Below are 21,218 nucleotides of genomic sequence, written 5' to 3'. Positions count from 1 at the left end.
CCGCTCCATGTATTTTGTCGGATTTGCGGGCATTTCGGACAGGTTTTTAGCCCGATTTCGACTATGCCGATCCGACTTTAATAACAGTTGGATCAGCATTATCGAAAGCAAGCTAAACCTGCCGAAAATGCCCGGAAATTGAATACTGAACTGTTGGATCCTCTCGGTCGGAGAGGAACCGACAGGAACTGAAATGACCCCATAGATCATGCATGTCCAAACTGCGGCCCTCCAGCTGTTGTGAAACTACATGTCCCAGCATGCCCTGACACAGTTTTGCTGTCAGAGAGTGCTAAAGCTGTGTCAGGGCATGCTGGGATGTGTAGTTTCTCAACAGCTGGAGGGCCGCAGTTTGGACATGCCTGCTGATATGCACCCAATCTTATTTAATTTCTGTGCTTGTTCCCAACACTAAAAATCTGTAAAGTATGCTGGCACTATATAAATAAAGTTATTGTTTCACACAAATTTTATACTGAGAAGACATTTTCCAAGTGTGCAAAATGTAGGCATACTTATTATCTCACCCAAAATGAGATGAAGACTCCTAGAAGTAGCCAGAAAATCACTAGGAAGGAAGAACTTGATGATGTAATTTGCTGCAGATCACCTAATAATGGGCTTGCCCCAATGCAATGCTGTTAATCACCACTCTCTCTATACTTGCCACTTGAATCTCCAGGAGAGGAGGTCCCAAACATAGGTATGATTTCAAGACAACTGTAGGATTAGATTAAAGGCACAACTGCAATATACATTTTAATCAGCTACCTTTCCTTTGGAAAATATTCCTAATTTCACACTAGGTGTCATACTCACTGTATTTTTCTATAAAAGTGAAATAAAACATTTGGGTACATATTATGCCTAGTACACTTTATTGCATTCCATTTTGTTTTCTTTGCCAGGTTTGCCTAGTGTGCATCTCCACATAAAATTATATAGAGCTTAATTAGGAGAGCTGCTGTGGCGATTTGATAGGGAAGCAGTTAGCTTCCCAACAGATGGGATCCCGGCAGTCGATATACAGACGCCGGCAACCTGAAGGACGCAATCGCAGCGTCTAGATACCAACAGCCGGCATCCCGGGAGGGGGTGGGGGTGGTTAGGTTTAGGCATATAGAAGGGGAGGTTAGGGTTAGACATCAAGCAGGGAAGGTTAGGTTTAGGCAGCGGGGAAGGGAGGATTAGGATTAGGCACCACCCAGGAGGGTTAGGGTAGGGGGCAGAGGAGGGTTAGGGTACTTTAAAGGGGGCTGTTGGGATTCTGATGGAAGGAATTCCGCTGTCGGTATTCTGACTGCCGGCATCCCGTCCATTGGGAAATCATACTGAACCCATTTGAAAATATGCTGGTTGTGCGTTTTTGACAGATTTTCAAAAACTTTACATAGCCATAATTTGGAAACGGCATAAGATATTTAAATTGAATTTTGTATTTTTCATAGACTACATATAGGGGTCGACTCAATTCACCGACCGTTGAATAGCACCGGGAGCTATACAGCGCCAAGTGTCACTCAATTGTCGGGAATTCTTCTCTCACCCCCGGGGGATGAGAGAAGAGATCCGACAAAAGTGCTGCCGCGAGGCTGATTCTGTCAGGAATCAGCATCGCGGCAGGGAGTTAAGTCGGAGAATGCCCGTTCTCCCGACAATTCAACCTGTTAAGTCCGGGATAACGGACCTTCGCAGACTTAACTGGAGCTGAATTGAATAGCACCGGGAGCTAATTCCCAGCGCTATTCAACTGTCGGTGAATTGAATCGACCCCATATAGTCTCCATATACCAAATTTGAACAAAATCTGAGCTGGTGAGGTAAAATTTTAACAAAAAGTGTTTTGAATTGACACATATGACCCTACCACTGTGGAGCTCTTTGTGTACGTCCTGGTGTATGGGACAGCTGTCACACAGCAAAATGTGCAGGGAGACTCCTTACAGAGAGCTCCACAGCGGCAGAGGCTGCTGCAGGTAGCTGGTCCAACCTGGCGTTCTGGGGTCCAGACAGTTCCAGCTTTAACCTAATCCCAATATTATACAGCATTAGCTGTTCACAACAATTGCACAGATCAAAAAGAGAGGCATCCCAGATATCCTACAGGGAAAAATGGAATGCAACACTTGCTTTAACTGCTGTGAAGTGTTTCTATTATTATGCTTTAATTATAAAGAGCCAACATATAATGCAGTGTTGTACAACGATGGGATTGCGATACAAACAAATTACATGTAATGACATAAAATGAACCTGCCCAAATTCAGTTTACAATCTAAAAGATATGGTAAACGCTCGATGAATCAGAAGTAGAGGCACACTATTTACTTAATTGCTCAAGTGCGGTTTTATGCAGCTAGCTCATTTTAAGATGCATGCTTACTGAACAATAGAACCGAACAAGACAATAATAAGATTTTACTTACCGATAAATCTATTTCTCGTAGTCCGTAGTGGATGCTGGGGACTCCGTCAGGACCATGGGGAATAGCGGCTCCGCAGGAGACAGGGCACAAAAGCAAGCTTTTAGGATCACATGGTGTGTACTGGCTCCTCCCCCCATGACCCTCCTCCAAGCCTCAGTTAGGTACTGTGCCCGGACGAGCGTACACAATAAGGAAGGATCTTGAATCCCGGGTAAGACCCAAACCAGCCACACCAATCACACCGTACAACTTGTGATCTGAACCCAGTTAACAGTATGATAACAATGAAGTAGCCTCTAAAAAAGATGGCTCACAACAATAATAACCCGATTTTTGTAACAATAACTATGTACAAGTAATGCAGACAATCCGCACTTGGGATGGGCGCCCAGCATCCACTACGGACTACGAGAAATAGATTTATCGGTAAATAAAATCTTATTTTCTCTAACGTCCTAGTGGATGCTGGGGACTCCGTCAGGACCATGGGGATTATACCAAAGCTCCCAAACGGGCGGGAGAGTGCGGGTGACTCTGCAGCACCGAATGAGAGAACTCCAGGTCCTCCTCAGCCAGGGTATCAAATTTGTAGAATTTTACAAACGTGTTCCCCCCTGACCACGTAGCTGCTCGGCAAAATTTTAAAAGCCGAGACCCCCTCGGGCATCTGCCCAAGATGAGCCCACCTTCCTTGTGGAATGGGCATTGACAGATTTTGGCTGTGGCAGGCCTGCCACAGACTGTGCAAGCTGAATTGTACTACAAATCCAACGAGCAATAGTCTGCTTAGAAGCAGGAGCACCCATCTTTTGGGGTGCATACAATATAAACAGCAAGTCAGACTTTCTGACTCCAGCCGTCCTGGAAATATATATATATATATATATATATTTTTAGGGCCCCGACAACGTCTAGCAACTTGGAGTCCTCCAAGTCCCTAGTAGCCGCAGGCACCACAATATGTTGTTTCAGGCGAAACGCTGACACCACCTTAGGAAGAAACTGGGGACGAGTCCGCAGTTCTGCCCTGTCCGAATGGAAAAACAAATATGAGCTTTTTTTAAGACAAAGCCCCCAATTCTGACAATCGCCTGGCCGAGGCCAGGGCCACAACATGGTCCCTTTCCATGTGAGATATTTCAAATCCACAGATTTGATCGGTTCAAACCAATATGATTTGAGGAATCCCAACACTACGTTGAGATCCCACGGTGCCACTGGAGGCACACAAGGGGCTGTATATGCAATACTCCCTTGACAAACGTCTGGACTTCAGGAATTGAAGCCAATTTTTTCTGGAAGAAAATCTACAGGGCCGAAACTTGAACCTTAATGGACCCCAATTTGAGGCTCATAGACACTCCTGTTTTCAGGAAGTGCAGAAATCGACCTAGTTGAAATTTTTTCGTGGGGCCTTCCTGGCCTCACCCACGCAACATATTTTCACCACATGTGGTGATAACGTTGTGCGGTCACCTCCTTCCTGGCTTTGACCAGGGTAGGTATGACCTCTTCCGGAATGCCTTTTCCCTTAGGATCCGGCGTTCAACCGCCATGCCGTCAAACGCAGTCGCGGTAAGTCTTGGAACAGACCAGGTCCCTGCTGGAGCAGGTCCTTTCTTAGAGGCAGATGCCACGGTTCCTCCTGGAACAGACATGGTTCTTGCTGAAAGCAAATCCCATCTTAGCTCCCGAGGCCATTAGTCCTCTGTGAGCATCTCTTGAAGTTCCGGGTACCAAGTCCCTCTTGGCCAATCCGGAGCCACGAGTATAGTTCTTACTCCTCTACGTCTTATAATTCTCAATACCTTGGTTATGAGAAGCAGAAGAGGGAACACATACACCGACTGTTACACCCACGGTGTTACCAGGACGTCCACAGCTATCGCCTGAAGGTCTCGTGACCTGGCGCAATACCTGTCCCGTTTTTTGTTCGGGCGGGACGCCATCATTTCCACCTTTGGTCTTTCCCAACGGTTCACAATCATGCGGAAAACTTCCCGATGAAGTTCCCACTCTCCCGGGTGGAGGTCGTGCCTGCTGAGGAAGTCTGCTTCCCAGTCGTCCACTCCCGGAATGAACACTGCTGACAGTGCTATCACATGATTTTCCGTCTAGCGAAAAATCCTTGCAGTTTTGACCACTGCCCTCCTGCTTCTTGTGCCGCCCTATCTGTTTACGTGGGCGACTGCCGTGATGTTATCCCACTGGATCAATACCGGCTGACCTTGAAGCAGAGGCCTTGCTAAGCTTATAGCATTACAAATTTGCTCTTAGCTCCAGTATATTTATGTGGAGAGAATTCTCCAGACTTGATCACACTCCCTGGAAATTTTTTCCCTGTGTGACTGCTCCCCAGCCTCTCAGGCTGGCCTCCGTGGATACCAGCATCCAATCCTGAATGCCGAATCTGCGGCCCTCTAGAAGATGAGCACTCTGTAATCACCACAGGAGAGACACCCTTGTCCTTGGATATAGGGTTATCCGCTGATGCATCTGAAGATGCGATCCGGACCATTTGTCCAGCAGATCCCACTGAAGAGTTCTTGCGTGAAATCTGCCGAATGGAAGCGCTTCGTAATAAGCCACCATTTTTTACCAGGACTCTTGTGCAATGATGCACTGACACTTTTCCTGGTTTTAGGAGGATCCCGATTAGCTCGGATAACTCCCTGGCTTTCTCCTCTGGGAGAAACACCCTTTTCCTGGACTGTGTCCAGAATCATCCCTAGGACCAGCAGACGTGTCGTCGGAACAACTGCGGTTTTGGAATATTTAGAATCCACCCGTGCTGTCGTAGAACTACTTGAGATAGTGCTACTCCGACCTCCAACTGTTCTCTGGACCTTGTTCTTATCAGGAGGTCGTCCATTTTCTTTGAAGACGAATCCTCATTTCGGTCATTACCTTGGTAAAGACCCGGGGTGCCTTGGACACTCCAACGGCATCGTCTGAAACTGATAGTGACAGTTCTGTACCACGAACCTGAGGTACCCTTGGTGAGAAAAGCAAATTTTGGGACATGGAGGTAAGCATCCCTGATGTCCCGGGACACCATATAGTCCCCTTGTTCCCAGTTCGCTATCACTGCTCTGAGTGACTCCATCTGGATTTGAACCCTTGTAAGTGTTCAAATTTTTCAGATTTAGAATCGGTCTCACCTAGCCTTCTGGCTTCAGTACCACCCTATAGTGTGGAACAATACCCCTTTCCTTGTTGTAGGAGGGGTAATTTTATTATCACCTGCTGGGAATACAGCTTGTGAATTGTTTTCAATACTGCCTCCCTGTCGGAGGGGGACATTGGTACAGCAGACTACAGGAACCTGCGAGGGGGGAAACGCCTCGACATTCCAATCTGTGCCCTTTTGATACTACTTGTAGGATCCAGGGGTCCTGTACGGTCCCAGCGTCATGCTGAGAACTTAGTAGAAGCGGTGGAGGGCTTCTGTTACTGGGAATGGGCTGCCTGCTGCAGTCTTCTTCCCTTTCCTCTATCCCTGGGCAGATATCTTATAGGGACGAAAAGACTGAGGCTGAAAAGACGGTGTCTTTTTCTGCAGAGATGTGACTTAGGGTAAAAAACGGTGGATCTTCCAGCAGTTGCCGTGGCCACCAGGTCCCATGGACCGACCCCAAATAACTCCTCCCCTTTTATACGGCAATACATCTTTGTGCCGTTTGGAATCTGCATCCCCTGACCACTGTCGTGTCCATAAACATCTTCTTGCAGATATGGACATCGCATTTACTCTTGATGCCAGAGTGCAAATATCCCTCTGCGCATCTCGTATATATAGAAATGCATCCTTTAAATGCTCTATAGTCAATAAAATACTGTCCCTGTCAAGGGTATCAATATTTTTAGTCAGGGAATCCGACCAAGCCACCTCAGCTCTGCACATCCAGGCTGAGGCGATCGCTGGTCACAGTATAACACCAGCATGTGTGTGTATACTTTTTAGGATATTTTTCTGATAAGCATGTGAGCGCCTTATCCACCCTGAGGGGTGTTTCCCAACGCGCCTTAACTTCTGGCGGGAAAGGGTATACCGCCAATAATTTTCTATCGGGGGAAACCCACGCATCATCACACACTTCATTTAATTTATCTGATTCAGGAAAAACTACAGGTAGTTTTTTCACCTCACATATAATACCCTTCTTTGTGGTACTTGGAGTATCAGAAATATGTAACACCTCCTTCATTGCCCTTAACGTGTGGCCCTAAAGGAAAATACGTTTGTTTCTTCACCGTCGACACTGAAATCAGTGTCCGTGTCTGGGTCTATGTCGACCGACTGAGGTAAATGGGCGTTTTTACAAGCCCCTGACGGTGTCTGAGACGCCTGGACCGGTACTAATTTGTTCGCCGGCCGTCTCATGTCGTCAACCCACTTGCAGCGTGTTGACATTACCACGTAATTCCATAAGTAAGCCATCCATTCCGGTGTCGACTCCCTAGAGAGTGACATCACCATTACAGGCAATTTGCTCCGCCTCCTCACCAACATTTTCCTCATACATGTCGACACACACGTACCGACATACAGCACACACATAGGGAATGCTCTGATAGAGGACAGGACCCACTAGCCCTTTGGGGAGACAGAGGGAGAGTTTGCCAGCACACACCAAAATGCTATAATTATACAGGGACAACCCTTATATAAGTGTTCCTCCCATATAGCATTTAATATATATGTATATCGCCAAATCAGTGCCCCCCCTCTCTGTTTTAACCCTGTTTCTGTAGTGCAGTGCAGGGGAGAGCCTGGGAGCCTTCCCCTCAGCCTTTCTGTGAGGGAAAATGGCGCTGTGTGCTGAGGAGAATAGGCCCCGCCCCCTTTTCGGCGGGCTTCTTCTCCGGAGATTGTGAAGTCTGGCAGGGGTTAAATACATCCATATAGCCTCAAGGGCTATATGTGATGTATTTTTCGCCATACAGGTATTCTACATTGCTGCCAGGGCGCCCCCCCCCCCCGCGCCCTGCACCCTCCGTGATCGCTGTGGGAAGTGTGCTGACAGACAATGGCGCACAGCTGCAGTGCTGTGCGCTACCTGAGGAAGACTGAAAAGTCTTCTGCCGCCTGGTTCCGGACCTCTTCAATCTTCAGCATCTGCAAGGGGGTCGGCGGCGCGGCTCCGGGACGAACCCCAGGGCGAGACCTGTGTTCCGACTCCCTCTGAAGCTAATGGTGTCCAGTAGCCTAAGAATCCAATCCATCCTGCACGCAGGTGAGTTGAAATTCTCTCCCCTAAGTCCCTCGATGCAGTGAGCCTGTTGCCAGCAGGACTCACTGAAAATAAAGAACCTAAAAACTTTTTCTAAGCAACTCTTTAAGAGAGCCACCTAGATTGCACCCTTCTCGGACGGGCACAAAAACCTAACTGAGGCTTGGAGGAGGGTCATGGGGGGAGGAGCCAGTACACACCATGTGATCCTAAAAGCTTGCTTTTGTGCCCTGTCTCCTGCGGAGCCGCTATTCCCCATGGTCCTGACGGAGTCCCCAGCATCCACTAGGACGTTAGAGAAAAACACATATCTAACTTTGTGGATAGAGCTGAAAATGAGCCTAGTGAAAAAGAGTGCAGTAGTTATAGGGGCATAGTCAATTGTTTTATTCGTGGCCGCCACTAGATAGCCCTCGACGGCAGCAATTCAATTGTTCTGCTGTTTGGGCACCCAGCAGCGATGGAGGACACATTTTTTTCTCCCAGCCTCCTAAGGCTGGAGCCACACATAGCGGCCAAGCGGGTCCCGCTCAGTGGGACCCACTTGGCCATTATGGGAGGCCCCAGCCTAAGGTACCAGGAAAAAAAAAATGTGGGCAAACTCGGCACTGTGAGCTTCCAAAGCAGGAGTTCAGATGGGCCGGTCTATTTGGGTGCGACATGCGCAATGTGCATGTACACCCAGTCAATTAAATAGTGATAATTGTTTGGGCATCTAAAAAGATCCATTTAGATGGGAAAATTAGATGCCCAGAACAATTGAATACCCCCCCTTAATGGCCCTTAAACTTTAGCAAGAGGGTGCAAAACTAGAAGTGCATCTAATCAGCGCACATCAAGATCAACCAAACTCATCTCATTGCATGATACAAACTTCTGCACTCCGACAATGCCAATGGTTTGGAAATTCACATGCTTACCTGTAAAGCATGGTGCATTTGTGCTAAAGTATCCAAATATATGCTAACTAAAAAAAAAAAAAAAGCACAGACGCAGTGAAAAACACCACTCAAAAGTGTTACAGATGCTAGGCTGTGACTTTGGGGGTCATTCCGACCCATTCGTACGCAGCGGTGTGAACGGGTTGGAAATGCGCATGCGCAACAGGCGCATTGCGCATGCGCTGCCAGCGACAAATGTGATCGCAGCGGCGAACGCAAGAAGATGGACAGGCGGGAGGCGTTCCGGGACGGAACTCACCGTTTCGAGACATTTTCGGGAAGTGGTAAGAAGAACGCAGGTGTGTCCAGGCGAATGGAGGGCGGATGTCTGACGTCCGGACCGGGACCTTCATCGCTGGATCCGTCGCACTGGGTAAGTAGCTGCAGGGCTAGTCTTGTTTTGAGTGAAACTTTTTTAACATAGCAGAGCTGCAGAAGCGTTCGTAGCCCTGCTATGCTAAAATACTCTCCTCCATAGGCGGTGTCTAGTTGATCGCACGAGCAGCAAAAAGTTGCTACGTGCGATCAACTCGGAATGACCCCCTTTAACCGCACAGGAATTTGGAAACCCATACAAAGTAACAGATGAATCACAACAGAACTTGGCGAAAAAAAATGCTGCGGCATCGTAGCACTTTGCAAACATATTCATACTCAGTCTCACATAGATGTACAAATATTGCATATCAAATTGATCAGTGCAGCATAGGATAGCAGTTCTGTTGCTTCCAATTGATTTGTACAAATAAGGCGCACATTTGGAATGAAAAAATAAGAATTTACTTACCGATAATTCTATTTCTCGGAGTCCGTAGTGGATGCTGGGGTTCCTGAAAGGACCATGGGGAATAGCGGCTCCGCAGGAGACAGGGCACAAAAAGTAAAGCTTTAGGATCAGGTGGTGTGCACTGGCTCCTCCCCCTATGACCCTCCTCCAAGCCTCAGTTAGGATACTGTGCCCGGACGAGCGTACACAATAAGGAAGGATTTTGAATCCCGGGTAAGACTCATACCAGCCACACCAATCACACTGTACAACCTGTGATCTGAACCCAGTTAACAGTATGATAACAGCGGAGCCTCTGAAAAGATGGCTCACAACAATAATAACCCGATTTTTGTAACTATGTACAAGTATTGCAGATAATCCGCACTTGGGATGGGCGCCCAGCATCCACTACGGACTCCGAGAAATAGAATTATCGGTAAGTAAATTCTTATTTTCTCTATCGTCCTAGTGGATGCTGGGGTTCCTGAAAGGACCATGGGGATAATACCAAAGCTCCCAAACGGGCGGGAGAGTGCGGATGACTCTGCAGCACCGAATGAGAGAACTCCAGGTCCTCCTTAGCCAGGGTATCAAATTTGTAGGATTTTACCAACGTGTTTGCCCCTGACTAAATAGCCGCTCGGCAAAGTTGTAAAGCCGAGACCCCTCGGGCAGCCGCCCAAGATGAGCCCACCTTCCTTGAGGAATGGGCATTTACATATTTTGGCTGTGGCAGGCCTGCCACAGAATGTGCAAGCTAAATTGCATTACACATCCAACTAGCAATAGTTTGCTTAGAAGCAAGAGCACCCAGTTTGTTGGGTGCATACAGGATAACAGCAAGTCAGTTTTCCTGACTCCAGCCGTCCTGGAACCTATATTTACAGGGCCCTGACAACATCTAGCAACCTGGAGTCCTCCGAGTCCCTAGTAGGCGCAAGGCACCAAAATAAGCTGGTTCAGGTGAAACACTGACACCACCTTAGGGAGAGAACTGGGGACGAGTCCGCAGCTCTGCCCTGTCCAAATGGACAAACAGATATGGGCTTTTTTGAGAAAAAAACCACCAATTTGACACTCGCCTGGTCCAGGCCAGGGCCAAGAGCATGGTCACTTTTCATGTGAGATGCTTCAAATCCACAGATTTGACTGGTTTTAAACCAATGTGATTTGAGGAATCCTAGAACTACGTTGAGATCCCACAGTGCCACTGGAGGCACAAAAGGGGGTTGTATATGCAATACTCCCTTGACAAACTTCTGGACTTCAGGAACTGAAGCCACTTCTTTCTGGAAGAAAATCGACAGGGCCGAAATTTGAACCTTAATGGACCCCAATTTGAGGCCCATAGACACTCCTGTTTGCAGGAAATGCAGGAATCGACCGAGTTGAAATTTCTTCGTGGGGCCTTTCTGGCCTCACACCACGCAACATATTTTTGCCACATGTGGTGATAATGTTGTGCGGTCACCTCCTTTCTGGCTTTGACCAGGGTAGGAATGACCTCTTCCGGAATGCCTTTTTCCCTTAGGATCCGGCGTTCCACCGCCATGCCGTCAAAACGCAGCTGCGGTAAGTCTTGGAACAGACATGGTACTTGCTGAAACAAGTCCCTTCTTAGCGGCAGAGGCCATAAGTCCTCTGTGAGCATCTCTTGAATTTCCGGGTACCAAGTCCTTCTTGGCCAATCCGGAGCCCTGAGTATAGTTCTTACTCCTCTACGTCTTATAATTCTCAGTACCTTAGGTATGAGAAGCAGAGGATGGAACACATACACCGACTGGTACATCCACGGTGTTACCAGAACGTCCACAGCTATTGCCTGAGGGTCTCTTAACCTGGCGCAATACCTGTCCCGTTTTTTTTTTTTTTTTCAGACGGGACGCCATCATGTCCACCTTTGGTATTTCCCAACGGTTTACAGTCATGTGGAAAACTTCCCGATGAAGTTTCCACTCTGCCGGGTGGAGGCCGTGCCTGCTGAGGAAGTCTGCTTCCCAGTTTCCATTCCCGGAATGAAACACTGCTGACAGTGCTATCACATGATTTTCCGCCCAGCGAAAAGTCCTTGCAGTTTTTGCCATTGCCCTCCTGCTTCTTGTGCCGCCCTGTCTATTTACGTGGGCGACTGCCGTGATGTTTTTCCCACTGGATCAATACCGGCTGACCTTGAAGCAGAGGTCTTGCTAAGCTTAGAGTATTATAAATTTACCCTTAGCTCCAGTATATTTATGTGGAGAAAAGTCTTCAGACTTGATCACACTCCCTGGAAATTTTTTCCCTGTGTGACTGCTCCCCAGCCTCTCGGGCTGGCTTCCGTGGTCACCAGCATCCAATCCTGATTGCCGAATCTGCGGCCCTCTAGAAGATGAGCACTCTGTAACCACCACAGGAGAGACACCCTTGTCCTTGGATATAGGGTTATCCGCTGATGCATCTGAAGATGCGATCCGGACCATTTGTCCAGCAGATCCCACTGAAAAATTCTTGCGTGAAATCTGCCGAATGGAATTGCTTCATAGGAAGTCACCATTTTTACCAGGACCCTTGTGCAATGATGCACTGATTTTAGGAGGTTCCTGACTAGCTCGGATAACTCCTTGGCTTTCTCTTCCGGGAGAAACACCTTTTTCTGGACTGTGTCCAGAATCATCCCTAGGCACAGCAGACTTGTCGTCGGGATCAGCTGCGATTTTGGAATATTTAGAATCCACTCGTGCTGTTGTAGCAGTATCCGAGATAGTGCTACTCCGACCTCCAACTGTTCCCTGGACTTTGCCCTTATCAGGAGATCGTCCAAGTAAGGGATAATTAAGACGCCTTTTCTTCGAAGAAGAATCATCATTTCGGCCATTACCTTGGTAAAGACCCGGGGTGCCGTGGACAATCCAAACGGCAGCGTCTGAAACGGATAGTGACAGTTCTGTACCACGAACCTGAGGTACCCTTAGTGAGAAGGGCAAATTTGGGACATGGAGGTAAGCATCCCTGATGTCTCGGGACACTATATAGTCCCCTTCTTCCTGGTTCGTTATCACTGCTCTGAGTGACTCCATCTTGATTTGAACCTTTGTAAGTGTTCAAAAAATTTTTAGATTTAGAATAGGTCTCACCTAGCCTTCTGGCTTCAGTACCACAATATAGTGTGGAATAATACCCCTTTTCTTGTTGTAGGAGGGGTAATTTGATTATCACCTGCTGGGAATACAGCTTGTGAATTGTTTCCCATACTGCCTCCTTGTCGGAGGGAGACCTTGGTAAACCAGACTTCAGGAGCCTGCGAAGGGGAAACGTCTCGACATTCCAATCTGTACCCCTGGGATACTACTTGTAGGATCCAGGGGTCCTGTACGGTCCCAGCGTCATGCTGAGGGCTTGGCAGAAGCGGTGAAACGCTTCTGTTCCTGGGAATGGGCTGCCTGCTGCAGTCTTCTTCCCTTTCCTCTATCCCTGGGCAGATATGACTCTTATAGGGACGAAAGGACTGAGGCTGAAAAGACGGTGTCTTTTTCTGCAGATGTGTGACTTAGGGTAAAAACGGTGGATTTTCCAGCAGTTGCCGTGGCCACCAGGTCCGATGGACCGACCCCAAATAACTCCTCTTCCTTTATACGGCAATACACCTTTGTGCCGTTTGGAATCTGCATCACCTGACCACTGTCGTGTCCATAAACATCTTCTGGCAGATATGGACATCGCACTTATTCTTGATGCCAGAGTGCAAATATCCCTCTGTGCATCTCGCATATATAGAAAATGCATCCTTTAAATGCTCTATAGTCAATAAAATACTGTCCCTGTCAAGGGTATCAATATTTTTAGTCAGGGAATCCGACCAAGCCACCCCAGCTCTGCACATCCAGGCTGAGGCGATCGCTGGTCGCAGTATAACACCAGTATGTGTGTATATACTTTTTATGATATTTTCCAGCCTCTTGTCAGCTGGCTCCTTGAGGACGGCCCTATCTATAGACGGTACCGCCACTTGTTTTGATAAGCGTGTGAGCGCCTTATCCACCCTAAGGGGTGTTTCCCAACGCGCCCTAACTTCTGGCGGGAAAGGGTATACCGCCCATAATTTTCTATCGGGGGGAACCCACGCATCATCACACACTTTATTTAATTTATCTGATTCAGGAAAAACTACGGTAGTTTTTTCACATCCCACATAATACCCTCTTTTGTGGTACTTGTAGTATCAGAAATATGTAACACCTCCTTCATTGCCCTTAACGTGTGGCCCTAATAAGGAATACGTTTGTTTATTCACCGTCGACACTGGATTCAGTGTCCGTGTCTGTGTCGACCGACTAAAGTAAACGGGCGTTTTAAAACCCCTGACGGTGTTTTTGAGACGTCTGGACCGGTACTAATTGTTTGTCGGCCGTCTCATGTCGTCAACCGACCTTGCAGCGTGTTGACATTATCACGTAATTCCCTAAATAAGCCATCCATTCCGGTGTCGACTCCCTAGAGAGTGACATCACCATTACAGGCAATTGCTCCGCCTCCTCACCAACATCGTCCTCATACATGTCGACACACACGTACCGACACACAGCACACACACAGGGAATGCTCTGATAGAGGACAGGCCCCACTAGCCCTTTGGAGAGACAGAGGGAGAGTTTGCCAGCACACACCAAAAACGCTATAATTATATAGGGACAACCTTATATAAGTGTTTTCCCTTATAGCATCTTTTATATATTTCTAACGCCAAATTAGTGCCCCCCCTCTCTGTTTTAACCCTGTTTCTGTAGTGCAGTGCAGGGGAGAGCCTGGGAGCCTTCCCTCCAGCCTTTCTGTGAGGGAAAATGGCGCTGTGTGCTGAGGAGATAGGCCCCGCCCCTTTTTCGGCGGGCTCGTCTCCCGCTCTTTAATGGATTCTGGCAGGGGTTAAATATCTCCATATAGCCCCCGGAGGCTATATGTGAGGTATTTTTAGCCAAAAAAGGTTTTCATTTGCCTCCCAGGGCGCCCCCCTCCCAGCGCCCTGCACCCTCAGTGACTGCCGTGTGAAGTGTGCTGAGAGGAAATGGCGCACAGCTGCAGTGCTGTGCGCTACCTTAAGAAAACTGAGGAGTCTTCTGCCGCCGATTCTGGACCTCTTCTCGTTTCAGCATCTGCAAGGGGGCCGGCGGCGAGGCTCCGGTGACCATCCAGGCTGTACCTGTGATCGTCCCTCTGGAGCTAATGTCCAGTAGCCAAAGAAGCCAATCCATCCTGCACGCAGGTGAGTTCACTTCTTCTCCCCTAAGTCCCTCGTTGCAGTGATCCTGTTGCCAGCAGGACTCACTGTAAAATAAAAAACCTAAACTAAACTTTTCTAAGCAGCTCTTTAGGAGAGCCACCTAGATTGCACCCTTCTCGGCCGGGCACAAAAATCTAACTGAGGCTTGGAGGAGGGTCATAGGGGGAGGAGCCAGTGCACACCACCTGATCCTAAAGCTTTACTTTTTGTGCCCTGTCTCCTGCGGAGCCGCTATTCCCCATGGTCCTTTCAGGAACCCCAGCATCCACTAGGACGATAGAGAAATACTCAGTGCGGCTGATCCACCCGGGACTGGGCACAAGAAGGTGGTCTGGTTTGTGTGACAGAATCCACAGCGTATGAGGACACAGCTGGGCCTGCATTATGAAATGGGAGCAGTACAGACAGATGGGAGATTTTACAGCATACGTACATACTGTAGCAGTGACTTGCACTGAGGTAAATGGCTGGGGAGGCACTGGCTAGAATCAGAGCCAGATTTATACCCACATATATGAACCCAAGGGTTCAAGTGGGCATTATACACAGGTATAGCAGTATATACTACGGACAATATGGGGAGTTTTGATCAGAGATGTGTGGACAAGGTAGGCAGGTGAGTGTCATAGTCCAGTATACTCCAGTTTTGGCTATAAAAATGATTATAATACAGAAAAAAATTTTTTATATCTAATAACTTTGGGGTCGATTCTATTCGGCAACTAATGAATAGCGCCGGGAATTAGCTCCCGACGCTATTCAATTCAGCAACTAGTTACGTCAGCGATGGCCCGTTCTCGCCGACAAAACAGGTTGAATTGTCGGGAGAACGGGCATTCTCCGACTTAACTCTACAGCGCGAGGCAGATTCCCGACAGAATCAGCCTCGCGAGGCAGCACTTTTGTCGGGTTTTTTCTCTCATCCCCCGGGGATGAGAGAAGAATTCCCTATAATTGCAGGTAATTAGTTGCTGAATTGAATAGCGTCGGGAGCTAATTCCCGGCGCTATTCATTAGTTGCCGAATAGAATCGACCCCTTTGTATTTTTCGTATTTTTAAAGTCAAAACTCTGTAGTATACCGTGGTATGACAGGAAAGGCTCTGCCTCCCCTGACCACACATCAGTGATGCATACACGGTCTTTTCACTACTTTAAACTTGCAATGTTACAGTGACAGCAACGGTGTCAGAAAAGCAGCTTTTCTATTCTGCTTTTCTATTTCTTTGCAACATCATGAGACATATTATATTAAAAGATTTAATAATTGGTTTAATTTGCCTAAAAAGAATAATACAGTACTGTAATTTATGTGGACAAGTAACAAATAAGAGAGTACCAAGATTTTTCTAGACATAAACAAACATATGCGCCAGCAGAATAATGCACCAAGCCTGTCGGGCATTTTATCAGTTTGCTTTCACTTTATTGCCACCCATTTTATTTTATTTGTTACCCGTGTGGGAGAATGTACCACGTCTGAGAAACACGGTCATGAAAAGAGTAACACACGCGCTAATTTCGGCCTCGCGCAACCCACTTAAATAAAAAAGATCCCTCAGATACATCTCCATACAGCACCTGTATCTCTATGGCGAGAGAGCCCGCAGGCACCAGGACAGCAGACATGGGACAGGAGTCAGGCGTCCGGTTTCCATGGCAACCACCTAGCTGCTCCTCCTGACACCCCGCACTACGCTGGCCCCAGCCCCGGGAGAGATGGAGACAGCCAGCAGCACATAACGGGCACAGGGCAGAGACGAGGCAATGCTAAGAGCAGAATAAAGTCCCCACCTTTACAGACTGTGACACACACATACACACAAGCTTACTGCTCAGGTGTGATCCATAGCACGTACGGCGCTGCTTACTGCGGGTCAGTGATTGCGGATAAGAGAAGGGAGACTCAGCAACTCCTACAGCCGCATACTGCAGCTGTTACCACCACACGTCAACATATTTTAAAAATGGCGCCTGTGCCCCTCCCCTCAATCAGCTATCTCTACTGCTAGCATTCCCGTAGTGTGCAGGATATGTGGGCGGGGAATTTGAATCTTGCACTACGCCATTTTTGTGAAGCTCCACATCCATGCTACACGGTACAGCGTCACATTCCCGCAGGCAGGCATCTCCGGCCGCGGCTGTGCGCTTGCGCAGTACGGTCAGCAGCGCGGCGATCGCTGCGATAGGGAAACCAACCGCAGGCGTCCGCGGGAGGGCGCGCGCTACCCATGGAGCGGGAAAGCTGGCGGGCTCGGGCTGGCATGAGATGATGTGACCCGCGCTGCCAGACACTGCAGCCCGCCACCGTCTTCCCAACCTCCCGAGAGAAGATACTGTACTTTATTTTGCCAAATTACTTAGATTCATTATGATCATACCTCCCAACATGACCCTCTCCAGAAGGGACATAATGCTCCTCTTCTGGACTTTTGTCTTAATGTATGATTGCCGGCACCTGTTTTGAACAGGTTAATGGATAAGAAAGGTGTTTCAGCACAGGTGATGGCACTCATACATTAAGGGGGAAGTCAAGGAGCAGCGCATTCTGTCCCTCCTGGAGAGGGTCATGTTGGGAGGTATGATTATGGTTCTATTTGGTGAGGGGAAGTGTTGGGCTTTTTTTTAAATGCAATTTCTATTTTTGTAATATATTTAGTGGTTTGTTTGCCACAGAGGAGGAGGCGTGTGCAGTCACCCTCCTCTCTCATCTGCCCAGCTGCAGGGTATACTGGCACTGTGCCAGCGTCTTCTGCTTGTGTGCACGTATGTGAGAACATGGCACCCATGCCATGTTTCCAGTGATTCCCTACTGTGCATGCACAAGTTTCTGGGAAAATGGCAGCTGTGGTCTATTTGCAGCATGCCTACCAACTGTCCCGATTCCAGCGGGACAGTCCCACTATTCGGACACTGTCCCGCTGTCCCACCCGCAGGTCGCAGTGTCAGGCGGGGGCAGTTGGGAGATCTAAACAGTGCTGGGAGTGAGGCGGGGGCTGCTCAGGGAGAGCTGGGTACACCCCCAAAATTTCAAAAATGGGCGCCGTGCGGTGAGGCCCTGCCACCGAAGCTCCACCCTTTATTTGGAAGCCCCACCCCCTTTCCGGCTGCGGCCTCTTCATTTTAAAAGTTGGGAGGTATGTTGCCGTGATTTCAGCAGTGTCAGTGCTGGACTTCTGAAAAGCAAGTATATTATATGGGTACAGGATGTGTGGGGTGGGCTACTTTTGCAAATGTACCTTCCTACATGATCCTTCATAAGTCTTCAGAGGACGCCAAATGCCTCTGTCTATGACACTAGAGAACCCCAAGATGCCCCTTTACCATTAGACTTCTAGTAATAATGGTCACTATTGATAGATAATCATGATGGTGTGAAACCATCTGCAATGGAACCATCATTGGTTTCACGCACTGATGGTCACCCCTGCTTTAGTGTGAAATAAGCTGCGGGTCAATCAGAGTTTGGGGCTTCGTGGGTGCTGGGGGGCAGAGATAGGCTCCCTGTCCCAATACCTTGGAGGACAAAAAAAAAAATATTCGTTATGGTAAGAACTTACAGTTGATAACGTTATTTCTCCTATGTCCACAGGATAACATTGGGATATGATGATGCGGCAGCGGATTTGCACCAATCGGTCAAAGCTTTCAGCCTCCCAGCATGTAACCCGCCCGTCCACATATCCCTGACTCGGGCAAATCAGTTGTTTTTCCAAAGCTCAAAGCAGTATCATCATAGAGAGCCATAATCAGGCGAGAAGAACACACATACACCATTCCGTACAAGAAGGAAGAGTGAAAGGATCCTAAAATCAGGTGCGTCAGGGTGGGATCCCTGTGGACTTAGGAGAAATAACATTATCAACGGTAAGTTCTTACTATAATGAATATTTCTCCGGCAGGGTCCACAGGTTATCAACAGGATAACATTGGGATGTCCCAAAGCAATTTAGTGGTGCAGATGCTCCTGATTGGACAGGAGAATCCTTCGCCCGAATTCAGCGTCCTGAGAGGCAAAGGTATTAAAGGCATAATGTCTAATGAATGTGTTCATGGAGACCATGTGGCTACCTAACATATCTATTCTGCTGAAGCACCACGTTGTGCTGCCCATAATGGACCTACCTTACAAGTAGAATGAGCAGAGACATTAGTCGTAACGGGGAGATCAGCTTGAGAGTATGCTTCTGAAATTTTCATCCGAAGCCACTTCAGCAGTGTCTGCTTATCAGCAGGCTATCCTCTCTTGTGAAATCTGTGGAGAACGAAGAGAGTGTCTGGGTTTCTGATGGCACTGGTATGATCCACGTAGATCCTTAAGGCATGGACTACGTCCAACGATGCATCTCCCGCAGAAAGGTCCGGCCCCTGGAATGCCGAGACTACAATTTCTTTGTTAAGGTGGAATTTAGACACCACTTTAGGAAGATACCCAGATTTGGTTCTAAGAACCGCTCTACCTGGATAAAAATCTGAAATGGAGGGCAACATAAAAATGCCCCTAAATCTGACACAATTCTAACTGAAGCATAAGCCAATAGAAAGAGAACTTTAGCTGTCAACCATTTAAGATCCACTCTTTTAGTGGTTAAAATGGGGCAACTTGAAGTGCCTTTAGGACTAAACCTAAGTCCCAAGGCACTGTAGGAGGAACGAAAAAGGAGGTTGAATGTGCAACATTCCCTGGAAAAAAGTGCACACATCCTGCAGGTTAGCAACTTTCTTTTGGAACCATACAGTCAATGCTGACACTTGTACTCTCATGGAAGCCACCCGTAAGCCTTTATGCATTCCTGCTTGAAGGAATGCTAAGACTATGTGGGTGAGATTCAAATGATCTATCACGCCCAATTTCCTTTCTAAAATGATCTCTGTTATCGTGCATATTGCGCCCATAGTAATCAGGTTTAGCTGTGTAAAGGGTTGGGTGCCTCGCTACTCCGGGAGTAGCGAGCTGAAATAATTATACAACGACCCTGAGGGCAGAAACAGAATGAGTGTGGAAAGGGGTGAAAAAAATTGAATCCCGCCCTCTAAACTCTGAAAAACCAAGGGTTAATTTTTAAACACTGCACCATTGAATATAGGCTTGCCATATTTGGTGATAAATGCAAGCTGAGGAAAGTATTCTTGCTCTGAGCATAATTTGAATTACCTGTTGTGACAATCCTCTTGCCTTCAGGATATAAGTCTCAAGAGCCACGCCGTCAAAGACAGTCGATCCAGATTTTTTTTATGATAACCAGGACCCTGAGACAGTAGATCTGCCCGTTGAAGGAGTAGGAATGGAGCATCCATCGACATCCTCTGCAGATCTGGGTGCCATTGTCTTTTGGAGAAAGCCGGAGCTATAAGTATCACGGCACCCTTACCTTGTCTTAACTTTCGCATCACCCTGGATCACAGGGCGATTGGTGGGAACACATGAGCCAGATGAAAGTTCTATGGGATCATTTGTTCTTGAGCCATATGCAGAAACTTTGTTGTTCTGATGGGACGCCATGAGATTTATCTCCGGCAACCTCCATTGTCTACCAGAGTTTGTAAAACCTTGGGGTGTAAAGCCCATTCGTTTGCATGAATGGTGTGCTGACTGAGAAAATCCACTTCCCAGTTTAGGACTCCCGGAATGAATACTACAACCACCAAGCTATTGAGCTCCTACCTTCCAGAGGAAGACCATAATCTGCGCTTTCATTGTTTGATGAAAACCATTCCACTTGGAAAGGATCAGACGTTGCAGATGTATTGAGTGGAACGGAATATACTCCATCCATCACGTTGAATGTCTGCACCATCAAACCCATCACACGCATTACCACGTAAATGGATACCGTTTGACTGTGTAGCAACTCCTGAATCCTAAAATTTATTTTGTGTATTTTGTTCAGAGGTAAAATTACTCTCTGAATACCCAATTCTAACACAGCCCCCACGTGAGTCATCCGTTGTGATGGAACCAGAGACGACTTTGCCCAATTTATGAGCCAACTTTATCTCTGTAAACAGGCTATTGTCTTTTGCAGATGACACTGAAGCTATTCTTTCAGAACGGGCTGTGTTTGTGGATCCGTTGGACTCTGACCAACCGAAGGAGCAGATGCCCCTGAGTGCTGTAAACAAGGAGGATGAAGATAATTCCTTTTCATATATTTATTAAGGATAACAGATCAGAATGAGACTGTAGGAAGACTGAGACAAATTAGTTCAGTATTGGGAAACTGTAGGGAATGAAGTCACTGAATGATACGAGGCCGAGATTGAAGAACTGTGAGGAATATACTTAGGTTGTTATAAAGACGAGACGGAAGAACTGTGAAGTTGAGTGATGCGAAGACAAGGCTGAAGAACTGTGAAGACTGTTAGCCGGATGATGTGAAAACGTGAATGTGGAACTGTGAAAGCTGGTTGCTGGATGATGCAAGGATGTGAATGAAGAACAGAAAAAACTGGTTGCTGGATGATACGAAGATGTGAATGAAGAACAGTGAAGACTGGTTGCTGGATGATACGAAGACTTGAATGAAGAACTGTGAAAACTGGTTGCAGGATGATGCGAAGACGTGAATGAAGAACTGTAAAGACTGGTTGCTGG

General features: G+C 47.5%; 1 protein-coding gene across 5 annotated transcripts in view; it reads right to left on the bottom strand.

The window, feature by feature from the left end:
• The window catches only part of CEP83 (centrosomal protein 83), a 256,578-nt gene extending 239,793 nt beyond the window's left edge, over window positions 1-16,785 (bottom strand). For 2 of the 5 annotated variants that reach the window (XR_010179502.1, XM_063927612.1), the window contains exon 1: window positions 16,456-16,784. The gene's annotated coding sequence lies outside the window, so the exon portion shown is untranslated. Of the gene's footprint in view, window positions 1-527; window positions 642-16,204; window positions 16,420-16,455 lie in introns of those variants that run through there. The other 3 variants (XM_063927615.1, XM_063927613.1, XM_063927614.1) reach the window with 3 other exon arrangements.
• Window positions 16,786-21,218: the final 4,433 nt, after the last annotated feature.

The sequence above is a fragment of the Pseudophryne corroboree genome, chromosome 6, assembly GCF_028390025.1.
Source record: "Pseudophryne corroboree isolate aPseCor3 chromosome 6, aPseCor3.hap2, whole genome shotgun sequence".
NCBI lineage: Eukaryota > Metazoa > Chordata > Amphibia > Anura > Myobatrachidae > Pseudophryne > Pseudophryne corroboree.
Note: the sequence above shows the minus strand (reverse complement) of the source record. Positions and strands in the feature narration are given on the sequence as shown.